The sequence below is a fragment of the Pinus tabuliformis genome, chromosome Q (genome assembly GCF_031772625.1).
Source record: "Pinus tabuliformis cultivar Carrire ecotype Pingquan chromosome Q, CPIR1, whole genome shotgun sequence".
NCBI classification, from domain to species: domain Eukaryota; kingdom Viridiplantae; phylum Streptophyta; class Pinopsida; order Pinales; family Pinaceae; genus Pinus; species Pinus tabuliformis.
In genome coordinates, this window is record NC_142296.1 from 806,921,320 (window position 1) to 806,938,819 (window position 17,500).

The following is a 17,500-nucleotide window of genomic DNA, read 5'->3' on the forward strand; positions in this document are numbered from 1 at the left end:
AAAAATTTGGGGTTTCCACCCGGCGCCTAAAATTTGGGGTTTCCACCGGGCTCCTAAAATTCGGGGCTTCCATTTCACGCCAAAAATTTGGGGTTTCCACCCGGTGCATAAAATTTGGGGTTTCCACCGGGCTCCTAAAATTCGGGGCTTCCATGTCGCGCCAAAAATTTGGGGTTTCCACCCGACGCCTAAAATTTGGGGTTTCCACCGGGCTCCTAAAATTCGGGGCTTCCATGTCGCGCCAAAAATTTGGGGTTTCCACCAAACCCGGCGCCTAAAATTTGGGGGTTCCGCCCGGCGTAGAAAAAAATTGGGGTTTCCGCCCAACCCAAAATTTTTTGGGGTTTACAAGTCGCGCCCAAGCCTGGGGAAACTTGGGGTTTCCGAGTTGCGCCCTGGTGCCCAAGTCGGGCGAAACTTGGGGTTTCCATGTCATGCCCTGACCGAAATCGGTGGTGCGCAAGCCTGGGGAAACTTGGGGTTTCCGAGTCACGCCACGACCGAAACTGGTGGCGCCCAAGCCTCTGGAAACTGGGGGTTTCCAAGTCACGCCCCGACGCCCAAGCCTACGGAAACTGGGGGTTTCCAAGTCACGCCCCGGCGCCCAAGCCTACGGAAACTGGGGGTTTCCATGTCACGCCCCGGTGCCCAGGCCTGGGGAAACTTGGGGTTTCCATGTCGCACCATGACCGAAGCCGGCGGCGCCCAAGCCTGCGGAGACTCGGGGTTTTCCATGTCGCGCCCTGGCGCCCAAGCCTGGGAAGCTTGGGGTTTCCATGTCCCGCCCTTTGATGGAACCACGGGTTTCCGCATTTTATGGCACGAGGGAAACGCGGGGAACTTGGGGTTTCCATGATGATGCAAACCAACTCGCAAGTCTCGGGAACCTGGCGTGTTTAGAAACCGCTGCCCAAGTCTGGGGAACTCGCTGTTTCCATGTCGCAGCACACCCTGAATCGCCCGAGAGTCTGTGGAACTTCGGATTTCCATGTCGTGGGGCCACGAAGAGCTGCCAAAGTCTAGGGAACTCGGGGTGTCCATTTCGCAGCGCGATGAAAACTACTACCCAAGTCAGTGGACACACACGGGGTTTCCATTTCGCGTCACAACAAAAATTGCTACCCAAGTCTAGGAAACGTGGTGTAAGGACCTGCGGTTCGGTTTCTCCCTGTCGGTGTGAAGTGCGAACTCTACGACCGAAATGTGTGAAGGGACATAAGTATAATGCGCATTAGAGGTGTAGCGATGGTTGGTTTATAGCGTGGGAGCGTTTGGCATAACCCAAGGGCCGACTTGCATGTTGGGGCGACTTGAACGAAGGATTGTTTGCTGACCAACAATCTGATGGAAAGTTTGCGACGTGTAAGGGCGTTTTGGCACGCGGTGATTGAGTCGGCCTGGGAAGCAACTCGCCCAACCGCTCGTATAAATATGGCAAGGCGTTGGAGGATTTGGCATTCATTCAAAGATGGACATTCGAACATGAGAATTTGGTGATCAAGAAAAAAGTGCGAAGTAGTGGAGCAGGTCGCAAAAGAGGCACGGGCATATATGCACCCGCTCTTGGGCAAGCACACACGATACGCACAAGTTTCGGTTATCGGGTGAGGGCACGGGTAAGGAAGGCACCCGCCGTTCAGTGTGACACGGGGTGTCCCGGGTAGGTCACCCGCCCGTCGTGGAAGAAGAAAGGTGAAGGTTTCTCGGGTGACTCGGGTAAGTCGCTCACCCGTCGTGCAAAAGGAAATGGGGGGTGACTCGGGTGAGGTTGCCCACCCGTCGTGCAGCGGTAAACGAGGTTCGGTCGAGGAGTACGGTTGGCAGCTCGTGTGAGGGCGCGCCCGCCCAGCTCGGGCAAGGAACTCGGTTGGCACACGGAGGTGTTGCCTATTTGTAAAATTGGCTAAGTATGAAACTTGGTGTTTCCCATGTATACTTGTAAAGCCTCGTAAACATTGTAGAGTTGAAAAATATATTGTATTCGGGCAGACTCATTGTTCAGGAAGTTTCCCCTCCCTTTATATTGTGCAATTGTGTTCTTCATGTATAATTGCTGATGATAATGAATGTGTATGGGTGTTCATTGGTATAAAGGAAACATAATAATACTTGGTTGCGAAAAACAAACTAAGTAGACTAATGGTTGGGCGTAGTCCATGAACATAAGTATTGGTGAAAAGAAAGTGTTCGGTGGCGCCGCACCTCGCCAAGTACGGCTGAAAGACTACTGTAGGCCTGGGGGCGTGACATGCGGGGTTCCCATGTCGCTCGCGCCATGTTGGGCATGGCGCACGCCCCATGATACCTGCACGATGGGCGAGCCACCGACGGAAGGTGCGCGAGCGACCCTTCTTGTGTGCCCGTATGAAAGAGGTGACCATGTGCGGACAAGTTAGGATGCGGGCAGGTGTGCGACGGGTGTAATGGGCAAGGTGTTGGAGCCAACCCATGGGTGCGACGATGCACACGAAGGGATGCGGTGGTTCGTTGGAATGGGGCGTGTCGAGGTTATGTGGCAGGTCAGCCGGGCATGCATGTTGATGGAGTCGACCCTTGTTATCCTTGAGAGACACGGCCCTTGGGCGAAAGGATGCGTATAATTAAGGAGGATGGCGTTCGACGAAGGGACATCAAACTCAGACTTCCACATCGCAGAACAAGTGCGAAGGAAGGAGTTGGGCAAAAACAGAAGAAAGAGAAGGATGCAGGTAAGAGGGCTGTACCGGTGGGGGAATTACAGAGGGCGGGTTAGGCTTGGTAGTGCAGACAGGTAGAGTGGGGCGGGTTACCGTCCAGGCAGGCAGACCGCACTGCATGCAGGCCCTGTGCCCTCACTATGGACCGCGCCGACGGGCAGAGTTTGGGTGCCGCGGAAGGGAAAGTCGGGCGGATAGGTTCGTAGTTCAGGTGTGGAGTTGTGTCGTGCAGGCCGCGGGCCAGTGCAGCATGACCACACGACACGACAGGTTGAAAGAATAATTGAAGAAGATAAATTTATGGTAAGTTATTTTCGCTGCATTGTTAAGAACACTTATTGGAAAATTGACCGAGTGTTGAAGTAGGCGCATACCGTGTACTCAAGTATTGGTAAAAAGAAAAAGTACGGTGGTGCCATACCCACTTATGCGTGGTTGAAATACTACCACTAGGATAGGAGCGTGACATGGGGTCTGTTAGCGCTTGAAATTTCACCTCAGGCTGAGAAAGGTAAACTCCAAGGCAACATCAAACCACTTAGCCTCGTAGCTAGCCCTACGGGGCAGGAGAGGGCTCTCTCCGGTCTATCTCGCTAGAGATATTCAACGGGTGAGATAACCAATAAAGAACACTGATTTTAGGCTAGTAAACTGATAAAAGGTTTGATTTGAGATTTTTAGGATTTTGGTGGAAAATCGGGAAAAGGCAATTTTGGGTGCGGGGATTGGACACAGTTTTTGCAGGGGGTTCTTTGGGGCAAGGTAGGAGACTGTATTGATGCCTTTCAATTAAGTGAATGGATAGGAATGACTGGTGAGGAGCTAAAGAGAGCAAGAAACCTTCAAGAGTTCTCTTTAGACATATGAAAACATAAATATTAAGCAAACTTAAAAGCAGAGCATGACAATCATGAATTCTACTTTAACACTTCATTTACCTATTTGCAGAAGGAAAAGTAAGAAGATGATTCACATAAAAAACTTACAAGTACAAAAATTAACACACCATCAATACATGTAACCACAGGAATCCCAAAAAGGACTGCAAAACCCTAGTCTTTCTTCCTTTGCCAAAATTGCAGAGATACAATGAGTAATACAATAGAGCTTTCTCCCTCAAGAGTCCAACCATGAAAATGACCAAGAAAGTACATAATATAGGCAATCTAACATCTTTCCTTTCCTATAGGGGTCGAGCTCACTATCCTAGGAGTTGTTTCAACCAATTCCAAACTGAGCACTGAAAACTAGGCAGTCAAAACAACTTGCCTCTATAAGCTAGGAAACCAATTCATTCATTAAATTTTTTCCTATCTCATGAATGAATCTTCTAGAAGAGATAAATAAGTGTCAAAATATCATAAAATTACATCATTTACAACAAGGAAGATCAAAATCTACTCCAAAAAGTCAAATCCAGTCAAAACTGCGTTTTGCTGAGCTGTAGGTGAATTTCTGTGAAAACTGCCCAACACGTCGCGCCCTGATCCTGAACACGTCGCGCGTCTTTGGAGCTGCTTTTGAGGCACTTCTAGGTGTCCAAATGAGGCAAAAGTGGGCTTGTTGGAAAGTTCTGGATGTCTAATTTCCAAACCAAGTGGAATTTCTGAATTTGGTGGCAATTTTCCCCTCCAAAATTGCAATCTCCCAAGACTGCTTCCTGTGTGTCAAAAAGGTGGCAGAAAGTCATTTTTTGCTTGTTTTTTGACCTTCTGGAGGCTCAAAATTTGATGAAATCTCTTGGTAATTGCTGAGAAGGTGTATATTTGCATGAAAAATCCAAAAATGCTGAGTTTTCCTGAAATGGAGTTGCCCATCGAAAGGGTCGCGCGCGGCGCGCGACGTGTTGGTGGAGAAAACCTGTTTTTGGCACAAAAAATTCACAATTGACAAAATTTTCTCCAAATTTCTTGAAATTTGGGTTGGGAGTCCCCAATCAAGTACCATGCTCAGTAAAAGAGGCTTCGGCCAAAATTTGGAGTGGATCGGGCCTTTTTCTTCGTTTTAGTGCTTTGCTCAACCTCCTTGGATCTGGCGATTGTATTTTTGACATTTCTCTAAAACCATGACACCTGTGCAAGAAGTGAAGGAGGTTTTTCTTCTTTGGCATGTTTTGGACAAAAACCTCTCTCAGTTTTTAAAAATTCATCTTTTATTTCTCTGAAACATCTTTTGAGTGAAACTTATCCCGATGTGTGAAACAAGGAATTTTGTCGAAATGAAGTGAAATGAAGGGGATAAGGGGCTTCTAAATTGTTGGGGAAATTTTTGGAAGTATGGAGGGATGTTAGGAAGCAGGGGAAAGTGGAATCTCAGAGATTGAGTGAGGGGAAGGGGTCCAAAAGGGCAAAACACAGGCCCAACCTAGAAAATTGTTAGGTTGTAGCTAGAAACTAGGGTTTGTGCGAAAATGAGGAATTTGGGGAATCTCAGTGATGGGAAGCATTTGGTAAGGTACTTTAAGGATAGGAGAAGGTGTATGAACATCAGGAAACAAGTTTTGCCAATGATTTGACTGTCCAAGAGAAATTGCCTTCAAAACCCTAGGAGAGGGAAATGACCTTACCTAGGCGCAACTGAAGCATGAACAAGGTGTAAAATGAATCATTAGACACTGAGATGATAATGACAACCCTCTAAATGATGATAGACTCAGCTAAATAGTGACATAGATTGGAATTTGGGCAACTTTGAAAAGAGTGAGAGAAAACCCTAGACCTAATGCCCAGTGACCAAATTTTGCTTGAAGACTCACTGAAATGACAAAATTTGACCTGGACACTCTGAGACCACTTTGTAAGAGCATATTTGATCACTGGAGGAAGGCTGGAAAGACTGACACTAACAGGGTCTACCAGTCCCTCCTCGACAGAGGTCACCAAATTGCGGGGAACCCGGGGATTCCATGTCCCGCCTTGTCGAAAGCATCCCAAGCGCGGGAAATTTGCGAACCATGTCTCTTCGGGATGGAAATCGCCCCAGGTGCAGTAAACTTGGTGTACATTGAGCCTGCAACCTCACATCAAGAAAAAGGCTCGGTTGGTCAAGAGAATGAAGGTTTCTTCATTGGTAAAGGATCTCGCTAAGGATCAAAGGTTGGAGTCTCTTCTAGAGCTAGTCCACCACGGACTATCAAAAGTTGAAAGAAGGACAGAGTGTCGGGGAACGAAGCGCCGAAGAAACAAAGTGTAGAGAGGAGGAAGGACTCGACTTGTGCTTGGGGATATTATTGTCAAGGGTCTAGGGCTTCGTAATGACCAATAAGAAGCTTCAATGAGAGAAATTTACGAAAGGGTTTTCCTCTGAGAGAGAGAGAGAGAGGTTTTTCCCTGGCAGAGAGCCAACATCTTGTGTTCTTGTTCTTATGTTTTTGGCACCAGTTTGATGAAAGTAAACACACATGCATTAATAAGAAGAGAAGAAGATTAAGATAACACGATAAATTGCAAAAGAGCTTCACAAATTGTTATCAAGTCTAGAAGAATCCCGCTATACCCCATTGCCCTAGATTCTTCAATGCGGTATCGGAGCTAAGGTGACACATCAAGGAAAGGGAATCTCAAGAACATCCGCAAGGTTGAAGCGTCAAGCCAAGAATTCTCAATCACATCAAGGACAAGAAGGTCTACCATCTGTCATTCATCATGGAAGACTACAAAGCAAGAAGAAACGCCTTGTATAAAGGCACCTACAAGAAGAACAAATCAAAGAGGGACCTACATCAAGCTACACCATCTTGAAGAATGAAAGGCACTACGAGTCAAGTCATCAAGCAAGTCCATTTGAAGAAAGCAACTTGAACAACATCAATACCTAAGGAAGGCAAGCCATCAATAAGAAAGCAAGTTCACTACATCTCAAACTCTATCAAGTAAGTATATGTCCCCTTCTCAGTATACCTCAGTGTCTTTTTGCAAGGAAAGTAGCAAATTGGTTGGGACCACTACATGTCCAAAGTCCAACGGTTTGGATGCCAAGAGTATGGATGCTACAAAAGGGATTGTCCTAAACTTAAGAATGAAAACAACAACAAGAGAAATAGGGAAGAAGCTCATGTAAATCAAGAAGTGAAAGAAGACGACAAGAAGCAAAAGAAGGAAGATCCTCCTATGACTAAGTCAACCTCTTTGCTTAAAGTCTTCTTTCAAAGGGGGTAGAGGTTTCATTGGGGGTCCCATTTATGGGATTCAAAAGAGGATGATATACAGGCGAGAGAAGATGAAGCAAGAAAGGCTACACCAATCGAGGAGAACTATCAAATAAAGCCGCGATGATAAAAGCATAATCAAGGTGAGGTATGTATGCATCAAAGTTTAAGTCATGTCATCATATATATTGATTGGGTCATGGGAAAAGTTCTAGAATCACGATCAAGAATAAAAGGATCTCTTTCGCCAACGACATGCTCGGAGGCATGTGCTACAGTGGAGTAAAGGTCAACATGAAGAAGTGCTCCCATAAGGAGTATAAGGTGGTTGACCAATCAATCCAATAAGAAGCAAATGAAGAACATCGCGGTCACAAAGAATAACTATTTGACAAGATTCCTCAACATCTCTCGAAAGAAGGCATGGAAACTCTGACAAAGGAAGAAAAAGATAAAGGACCCTTGAAACCTACGAAGGCCTTGGAGATAGTAAAGTGCAGATAACTGTTTCCACTCTACAAATATGTCATGATGAAGAGAAATATCACGAAGGGCCACTAAATCAAAGTACAGGAACAAGCGACTACAACTAAGCATCCATGTGATAAGTGTTATGAAGGATAGACAAGGTGACAAAGGAGTAGCTAGATGAAAAAAAGGACCTGATATATATCAAGAAGGCCACTTTCCACGAAGGGAGCAATTACATGACAAACCAGGGGGGAAAGTGATCGATGGCCAGTACCATGCCAAGAAGAAGTTCAAACAAAGAGTTCATGACATCGAAGGAAAGAAGGAGATCAAGCGGTTGAAGGACCCATGAAGAAGACGTTGTTGATGAATGGATAAGTCCCTAGCTAAGAGGGAGTTCTAACAAGTTCCCAACTACAAAGGAGCTTGTGCATGTCTTCCCCAATCAAGGGGAAGAGATAGACACAAAATCCTTGTCTTCACTTGGCAAGAAATAACAGGAGGATTGGGCAATCATTTAGCATCTGATGCTCTTTGAGGATGTGTAGGGCACCCAAGTCAAGAGTAGGCAAGAGGAGCGATATTCTTTTATGGATGGGAACCCAAGACAAGAATTGTCCTGGAAGGTCATACTCAGGGAACACCTGGGTGGGTATGTACCTTTAGAGACAATGACCAAGGTGTTAGTCAAGGCCTTGCTATGAACAATGTTGGCTAATATGATGCTATAACAGATGGGTTGCAAATCCGGTTTCTCTTATGTGAATTATTCAATATTGAAAAGTAGCCAAACACCTTGTAATGATTTATGAATACCTCCCTAGTTGAGAGGGGGTGTTGAAGAAAGTGTAGCTGGGTTCGGTCTTCATAAATGTACTTTTGATATTTGTATTTATTCAAGAAAATAAATAAATAAATAAATATATATATATATATATATATTATATTTTTCATTGAGTTTCTTGCTCATTGAAATAGGCCTAGCACATGTTAAAGTGTTATAAAGAGTCAAAAGAAAATGTTGAAGATATTAAGGACATGTTACCCCAGGTATATTTATGTATTAGAGTCAAAGATATTCCTACCCTTGTGCCTTCGTTCGCGTCATGTGCCCGTTCAAACCCCAAATTTCCTTCGGGCGGGCTGGGTCATCCCGTGCCGTGCCGTGTGTGGGGGTGCGCGGGCACACGTGGGCGTGCCGAAAATGCCAAGTCATGACCACCCATGTGCCTTTTTTGTTTGGGTTGTGCACCCATGGAAACCCCAAATTTCGTTCGGGAAATTCGGGTTGGCTCGCCCAGGGCGGGTCGGGTTGTGCCGTGTCGTGTGTGGGTGCCCCGACACATGTGGTCGTGCCAAAAATTCTAAGTCGTCACCGCCCGTGTGTCTTCTACACATTCTTGCGGCCCGTTTTCCCGACGCTCCCTCGAGCCTTCGTTCGGGTCGTGCACCCATGGACACCCCAAATTTCGTTCGGGCCGTGCACAAATGGAAACACCAAATTCCCTCTGGGTGGGTTGGGTCGTGTCGTGTGTGAGTGGCCATCCAAACGCGTTCGGGCGAGTCGAGTGGGGTTGGGTCGTGTTGTGCTGTGCGTGGGTGCTCGGGAACATGTGGCCGTGCAAAAAATGTTAGGGCGTGACCACCCGTGTGCCTCCTGCACGTTCGCGTGACCTGTTTGCCCGACACTCCGTCGTGCCTTCATTCGGGCCGGTCGGGTCGTGCCGTGCGTGGGTGCTCGAGCACACGTGGCAGTGCCAAAAATGCTAAGTCATGACCCCCCGTGTGCCTTCTACACGTTCGTGCGACCTGTTTGCCCGACACTGCCTTGTGCCTTCGTTCGGGTCGCGCACGCATGGAAACCCCAAATTTCATTCGGGTTGTGCATACAAGGAAACCCCAAATTTTGTTCGGGTCGGGTCGTGTCATGTCGTGTGTGGGTGCCCGTGCAAACGCGTTCGGGCGGGTCGGGTCGGCTCGCACAAGGCTGGTCGGGCCGTGTCGAGTCGGCTTGCACAAGGTCGGTCGAGCCGTGTCGTCCCATGTGTGCGTGCTCGGGCACATGTGGGCGTGCCAAAAATACTAAGTCGTGACCACCCGTATGTCTTCTACACGTTTGTGTGGCCCGTTTTCCTGATGCTCCCTCGTGCCTTCGTTCGGATCGTGCGCCCACGGAAACCCCAAAATTTCGTTTGGGTTGTGCGCCCATGGAAACCCCAAATTTAGTTCGGGCGGGTCGGGATGTGTCGTGTGTGGGTGCCCGTGCAAACGGGTCGGGTCGTGTCATGTCATGTCATGTGACGGCATCCAGGGCACACATGGCCGTATAAAAAATGCTAAGTTGTGAAGCGGGGTGGGCCTTGTGCACGATCGTGATGCCCGTTTGCCCGAATCTCCCTTGTGACTTCATTTTGGTCGTGTGTCGGACCCATGTAAACTCATTCGAGCGGGTCGTTTGCCGTGTAAACACTCATTCGGGAGGGTCATTTGCCATGTAAACTCGTTCGGGCGGGTCGTTTGAGGGCGCCCGTGTAAACTCGTTCAGGCGGGTCGGGCGAGGACGTCCGTGCAAAAATGTTCGGGCGGGTCGGGTGAGGGCGTCCGTGCAAACCCGTTCGGGTGGGTCGTTTGGGAAAGGGCATCCATGCAAACCCGTTCGGGCGGGTCGGGCAAGGGCATCCGTGCAAACCCGTTCAGGCGGGTCGGGCAAGGGCGTCCGTGCAAACTCGTTCGGGCGGGTCGTTTGACGACACTCGTGTGAACTCATTCGGGCGGGTTGTTCGGGCGAGGGCGCGCCTGGGCAAACAAGCCCGTATCAAAAATGCTAAGTTGTGACCTGAGGTTGGCTTTGTTCACGTTCGTGCAACTCGTTTGCCCAACTCTCCCCTGTCGCTTCGTTTCGGTCGTTCGGGCAGCCATGCAAAATCGTTCAGGTGGATCGTTTGAAGGCGCCCGTGTGAACTCGTTAAGGCGGGTCGTTCAGGCAGGTCGTTTGAGGGCACCTGTGTGAACTCGTTCGGGCGGGTCGTTTGAGGGCGCCCATGTGAACTTGTTCGGGCGGGTCGTTCGGGCGAGGGTGCGCCCGGGTGAACGAGCCCGTATAAAAAATGCTAAGTTGTGACCCGAGGTTGGCTTTGTGCACGTTCGTGCAGCTCGTTTACCCGACTCTCCCTTGTTGCTTCGTTTCGGTCGTTTGGGCACCCATGCAAAATCGTTCAGGCGGGTCGTTTGAGGGTGCCCGTGTGAACTCTTTCGGGCGGGTCATTCGGGTGGGTTGTTTGAGGGTGCCCGTGTGAACTTGTTCGGGCAGGTCGTTCGGGTGGGTCGTTTGAGGCGCCCGTGCGAACTCGTTCGGGCGGGTCGTTTGGGCGGGTTGTTTGAGGGCGCCCGTGTGAACTCGTTCGGGCGGGTCATTCGGGCGAGGGCGCGCTCGGGCGAACGAGCCCGTATCAAAAATGCTAAGTTGTGACCCGAGGCTGGCTTTGTGCATGTTCGTGCAGCTCGTTTGCCCGACTCTCCCTTGCAGGTTTTCGGTTGTTCGGGCGGGTCATTTGAGGGCGTCAATGTGAACTCGTTCGGGCAGGTCATTCGGGTGAGGGCGCGCCCGGGCGAATGAGCCCGTATCAAAAATGCTAAGTTGTGACCCGAGGTTGGCTTTGTGCACGTTCGTGCAGCTCGTTTGCCCGTCTCTCCCTTGTTGGTTCGTTTCGGTCGTTCGAGGGGGTCGTTTGAGGGCGCGCGTGTGAACTCGTTCGGGTGAGGGCGCGCCTGGGCGAATGAGCCCATATCAAAAATGCTAAGTTGTGACCCGAGGTTGGATTTGTGCACGTTCGTGCAGCTTGTTTGCCTGGCTCTCCCTTGTCACTTCATTTTGGTTGTTCGGGAACCCATGCAAAATCATTCGAGCAGGTTGTTTGAGGGCTCCTGTGTGAACGCGTTCGGGCGGGTCGTTTGAGGCACCCGTGTGAACTCGTTCGGGCAGGTCTTTCGGGAGGGTCGTTTGAGGGCACCCATGTGAACTCGTTTGGGCGGGTCATTCGGGCGAGGGCGTGCCCCGGCGAATGAGCCCGTATCAAAAATGCTAAGTTGTGACCCGAGGTTGGCTTTGTGCACGTTCGTGCAGCTCATTTGCCCGGCTCTCCCTTGTCGGCTCGTTTCGGTCGTTCGGGCGGGCCGTTTGAGCGCGCCCGTGTGAACTCGTTCGGGCGGGTCGTTTAGGCGAGGGTAGGCCTGGGCAAGCGAGCCCGTATCAAAAATGCTAAATTGTGACCCGAGCTTGGCTTTGTGCACATTCGTGCAGCTCGTTTGCCCGGCTCTCCCTTGTCGGTTCGTTTCGCTCGTTCGGGCGGGTCGTTTGACGACGCCCGTGTGAACTCGTTCGGGCAGGTCGTTCGGGCGAGGGCACGCTCGGGCGAACGAGCTCGTATCAAAAATGCTAAGTTGTGACCTGAGGTTGGCTTTGTGAACGTTCGTGCAGCTTGATTGCCCGGCTCTCCCTTGTCGCTTCATTTCGGTCATTCAGGCGGGTCGTTTGAGGGTGCCCGTGTGAACTCGTTCGGGCGAGGGCGCGCCCGGGCATATGAGCCCGTATCAAAAATGCTAAGTTGTGACCCAAGGTTGGCTTTATGCACGTTCGTGCAGCTCGTTTTCCCGTCTCTCCCTTGTCGTTTCGTTTCGGTCGTTCGGGCACCCGTGCAAAATCGTTCGGGCAAGTCGTTTGAGGGCGCCCGTGTGAACTCGTTCGGGAGGGTCATTTGAGGGCGCCCGTGTGAACTCGTTCAGGCGGGTCATTCGAGCGGGTCGTTTGAGGTGCCCGTGTGAACTCGTTCGGGCGGGTCGTTTGAGGGCGACCGTGTGAACTCGTTCGGGCGAGGGTGCGCCAGGGCAAACGAGCCCATATCAAAAATGCTAAGTTGTGACCCGAGGTTGGCTTTGTGCACATTCGTGCATCTCGTTTGCCAGGCTCTCCTTTGTCGGTTCGTTTCGGTCATTCAGGCGGGTCATTTGAGGGCGCCCGTGTGAACTCGTTCGAGCGGGTCGTTCGGGCGAGGGCGCACTCGGGCGAACGAGCTCGTATCAAAAATGATAATTTGTGACCCGAGGTTAGCTTTGTGCACGTTCGTGCAGCTCGTTTTCCCGACTCTCCTTTGTCGCTTTGTTTCGGTCGTTTGGGCACCCATGCAAAATCGTTCAGGCGGGTTGTTTGAGGGCGCCTATGTCAACTCGTTCGGGCAGGTCGTTTGAGCGCGCCCATGTGAACTCGTTCGGGCGGGTCATTTGAGGGCGCCCGTGTGAACTCGTTCGGGCGGGTCGTTTGAGGGCGCCCGTGTGTACTCTTTCGGGCGGGTCGTTTGAGGGCGCCCATGTGAACTCGTTCAGGCGGGTCGTTCAGGCGAGGGCGCGCCCAGGCGAACGAGCCCGTATCAAAAATGCTAAATTGTGACCCAAGGTTGGCTTTGTGCAAGTTTGTGCAGCTCGTTTGCCCAGCTCTCCCTTGTTGGTTCGTTTCGGTCGTTCGAGCGCCCATGCAAAATCGTTCGAGCGGGTCGTTTGAGGGCACCCTTGTGAACTCGTTCGGGCGGGTCGTTCGGGCGAGGGCGCGCCCGGGTGAATGAGCTCGTATCAAAAATGCTAAGTTATGACCCGAGGTTGTCTTTGTGCACGTTCGTGCAGCTCGTTTGCCCGGCTCTCCCTTGTCGGTTCATTTCGATCGTTCGGGCGGGTCGTTTGAGGGCGCTCGTGTGAACTCGTTCAGGCTAGGGCGTGCCCGGGCAAATGAGCCCGTATCAAAAATGCTAAGTTGTGACACGAGTTTGGCTTTGTGCACGTTCGTGCAGCTCGTTTGCTCGGCTCTCCCTTGTCGCTTCGTTTCGGTCGTTCGGGCGGGTCGTTTGAGGGTGCTCGTGTGAACTCATTCAGGCGGGTCGTTCGGGCGAGGGTGCGCTTGGGCGAACGAGCGCGTATCAAAAATGCTATGTTGTGACCCGAGGTTGGCTTTGTGCACATTCGTGCAGCTCGTTTTCCCGGCTCTCTGTTGTCGGTTCGTATCGGTCGTTCGGGCGGGTCGTTTGAGGGCGCCCGTGTGAACTCGTTCGGGCGGTTCATTTGGGTGAGGGCGCGCCCGGGCGAATGAGCCCATATAAAAAATGCTAAGTTGTGACCCAAGGTTGGCTTTGTGCATGTTCATGCAGCTCGTTTTCTCTCCCTTGTTGGTTAGTTTCGGTCGTTCGGGCGGGTCGTTTGAGGGCACCCATGTGAACTCGTTCGGGCGAGGGCGCGCTCGGGCGAATGAGCCCGTATTGAAAATGCTAAGTTGTGACACGAGGTTGGCTTTATGCACGTTCGTGCAGCTTGTTTTCCCGGCTCTCCCTTGCCAGTTCGTTTCCGTCGTTCAGGCGGGTCGTTTGATGCCGGCCGCGTGAACTCGTTCGGGTGAGGGTGCGCCCAGGCAAACGAGCCCGTATAAAAAATGCTAAGTTGTGATCTGAGGTTGGCTTTGTGCACGTTCGTGCAGCTCGTTTTCCCGACTCTCCCTTGTCGGTTCGTTTCGGTCGTTCGGGAGCCCATGCAAAATCGTTTGGGCGGGTCGTTTGAGGGCGCCTGTGTGAACTCGTTCGGGTGAGGGCGCGCCCGGGCGAACGAGCCCATATCAAAAATGCTAAGTTGTGACCCGAGAATGGCTTCGTGCACATTCGTGCAGCTCGTTTGCCTGGCTCTCCCTTGTCGGTTCGTTTCGGTCGTTCGGGCGCCCATGCAAAATTGTTTGGGCGGGTCATTTGAGGGCGCCCGTGTGAACTCGTTCGTGCGGGTCGTTCGGGCGAGGGCGCGCTTGGGCGAACGAGCCCGTATCAAAAATGCTAAGTTGTGACTCGAGGTTGGCTTCGTGCACGTTCATGTAGCTCATGAGCGGTAATGTTGGCCATGCTCGTCTTGGGAGGCATATGTGAACAATTCCCCTTTTGCTTTCCAAGTTCTTGGAGTTGTATGGGCTGTTGTGGTGTGGCTCCCTTCCTCGTCTTGGTCCCCCTCGCGCCCCTCTAGATTATACCATCGACAGGTTTTCTTTCCGTGTGAAAGGTGGGTTGGTAATTGAGTTGTGTTTTCGTGTTTGCCTGAACGATGGCCTTGGGTCGTTTGTAGGGTGGCCTATCTTCATCTTCTCTCCATCCCCACTCGGTAGCGCATGAGCGGTAATGTTGGCCATGCTCGTCTTGGGAGGCATATGTGAACAATTCCCCTTCTTCTTTCCAAGTTCTTGGAGCTGTATGGGCTGTTGTGGTGTGGCTCCCTTGCTATTCCTAGTCCCCCTCACGCCCCTCTAGATGATACCAGCGACAGGTTTTGTTTCCGTGTGAAAGGTGTGTTGATAATTGAGTTGTGTTTTCGTGTTTGCCTGAACGATGGCCTTGGGTCGTTTGTAGGGTGGCCGATTTTCATCTTCTCTCCATCCCCACTCGGTAGCGCATGAGCAGTAATGTTGGTCATGCTCATCTTGGGCGGCATATGTGAACAATTCCCCTTCTGCTTTCCAAGTTCTTGGAGTTATATGGGCTGTTGTGGTGTGGCTCCCTTGTTCATCCTGGTCCCCCTTGCGCCCCTCCAGATGATACCAGTGATAGGTTTTCTTTCCGTGTGAAAGGTGGGTTGGTAATCGAGTTTTGTTTTCGTGTGTTCCCAAAGGATGGACTTGGGTCATTTGTAGGGTTGCCGATTTTCGTCTTCTCTCCATCCCCACTCGGTAGCACATGAGCGGTAATGTTGGCCACGCTTATCTTGGGAGGCATATGTGAAAAATTCCCCTTTTGCTTTCCAAGTTCTTGGAGCTCTATGGGCTGTTGTGGTGTGGCTCCCTGGCTCGTCCTGGTCCCCACGTGCCCCTCCAGATGATACCAACGATAGGTTTTCTTTTCGTGTGAAAGGTGGGTTGGTAATCGAGTTGTGTTTTCGGGTTTTCCTGAATGATGGCCTTGGGTCATTTTTAGGGCCGCCGATTTTCATCTTCTCTCCATCCCCACTCGGTAGCACAAGAGCGGTAATGTTGGCCATGCTCGTCCTGGGAGGCATACGTGAACAATTCCCCTTTCGCTCTCCAAGTTGTTGGAGTTGTATGGGCTGTTGTGGTGTGGCTCTCTGGCTCGTCCTAGTCCCCGAGTGCCCCTCCAGATGATACCAGCGACAGGTTTTCCTTCCGTGTGAAAGGTGGGTTGGTAATCGAGTTGTGTTTTCGGGTTTGCCTAAATGATGGCCTTGGGTCGTTTGTAGGGCGGCCGATTTTCATCTTCTCTCCATCCCCACTCGGTAGCGCATGAGTGGTAATGTTGGCCATGCTCGTCTTGGGAGGCATATGTGAACAATTCCCCTTCTGCTCTCCAAGTTCTTGGAGTTGTATGGGCTATTGTGGTGTGGCTCCTTGGCTTGTCCTAGTCCCCGCGTGCCCCTCCAGATGATACCAGCGACAGGTTTTCTTTCCGTGTGAAAGGTGGGTTGGTAATCGAGTTGTGTTTTTGGGTTTGCCTGAACGATGGCCTTGGTTCGTTTGTAGGGTGGCCGATTTTCATCTTCTCTCCATCCCCACTCGGTAGCGCATGAGCGGTAATGTTGGCCAGGCTCGGCCTCGAAGACATATGTGAACAATTCCCCTTCCGCTCTCCAACTTCTTGGAGTTGTATGGGTTGTTGTGGTGTGGCTCCCTGGCTCGTCCTGGTCCCCGAGTGCCCCTCCAGATGATACCACCGACAGGTTTTCTTTCCATGTGAAAGGTGGGTTGGTAATCGAGTTGTGTTTTCCCGTTTGCTCGAACGATGGCCTTGGGTCATTTGTAGGGCGGTCGATTTTCATCTTCTCTCCATCCCCACTCGGTAATGCATGAGCGATAATGTTGGCCATGCTCATCCTAGGAGGCATATGTGAACAATTCCCCTTCCGCTCTCCAAGTCCTTGGAGCTGTATGGGTTGTTGTGTTGTGGTGTGGCTCCCTGGCTTGTCCTGGTCCCCCTCATGCCCCTCCAGATGATACCAGCGACATGTTTTCTTTTCATGTGAAAGTTGGGTTGGTAATCGAGTTGTGTTTTTGCGTTTGCCTGAACGATGGCCTTGGGTCGTTTGTAGGGTGGCCAATTTTCATCTTCTCTCCATCCCCACTCGGTAGCACATGAGCAGTAATGTTGCCCACGCTCGTCCTGGGAGGCATATGGGGACAATTGCTCTCTAAGTTCTTGGAGCTGTAGGGGTTGTTTTGTTTTGTCTCCCTAGTTTTTCATGGTCCCCTTGTGCCCCTCCTGATGATACCAGCGACAGGTTTTCTTTCCGTGTGAACGGTGGGTTGGTAATCGAGTTGTGTTTTTAGGTTTGCCTGAAGGATGGCCTTGGGTCATTTGTAGGGTGTCTGATTTTCATAATCCCTCCATCCCCACTCAGTAGTGCATGAGCGGTAATGTTGGCCATGCTCGTCCCAGGAGGCATACGTGAACAATTCCCCTTCTGCTCTCTAAGTTCTTGGTGCTGTATGGGTTGTTGTGGTGTGGCTCCTTGGCTCGTCCTGGTCCCCCTCGTGCCCCTCTAGAAGGCACAGGTGACAGGTTTTCTTTCCGTGTGAAAGGTGGGTTGGTAATCGAGTTGATTTGTCGGGTTTTCTCGAACGATGGCCTTGGGTCATTTGTAGGGTGGCCGATTTTCATCTTCTCTCCATCCCCGCTCGGTAGCACATGAGCGGTAATGTGGGCAATGCTCATCCCCGTCCCTCTTTCCCATCCCAATGATAAGAATGTTGATAGTTTCCTTGGCGCTCCTTTGAGCCTTTGTTGTTATGGTCCCAGATGGAAGCCCCAAAACTCCGTCGTTCCCTATGTCGCTATCGTGCCCCTCAGTTGTTGCGAATAGAGAATTTTGATTGGGCTAGGCAGCCATTTATGGCTCCATTGAAATTGGCTCCTCGTTATATTGTTCACCTCCTCCCTATTTGATGTGGAGGGTTTTGCTTTTCGTGTGAAAGGTGGGTTGGTAATTGAGTTGGTTTTTCGGGTTTGCCTCAAGAATGGCCTTGGGTCATTTGTAGGGTGTCCGATTTTCATCTTCTCTCCATACCCACTCGGTAGCGCATGAGTGGTAATGTTGGCCATGCTTGTCCCGGGAGGCATATGTGAACAATTCCCCTTCTGCTCCAAGTTTTGGGAGTTGTATGGATTGT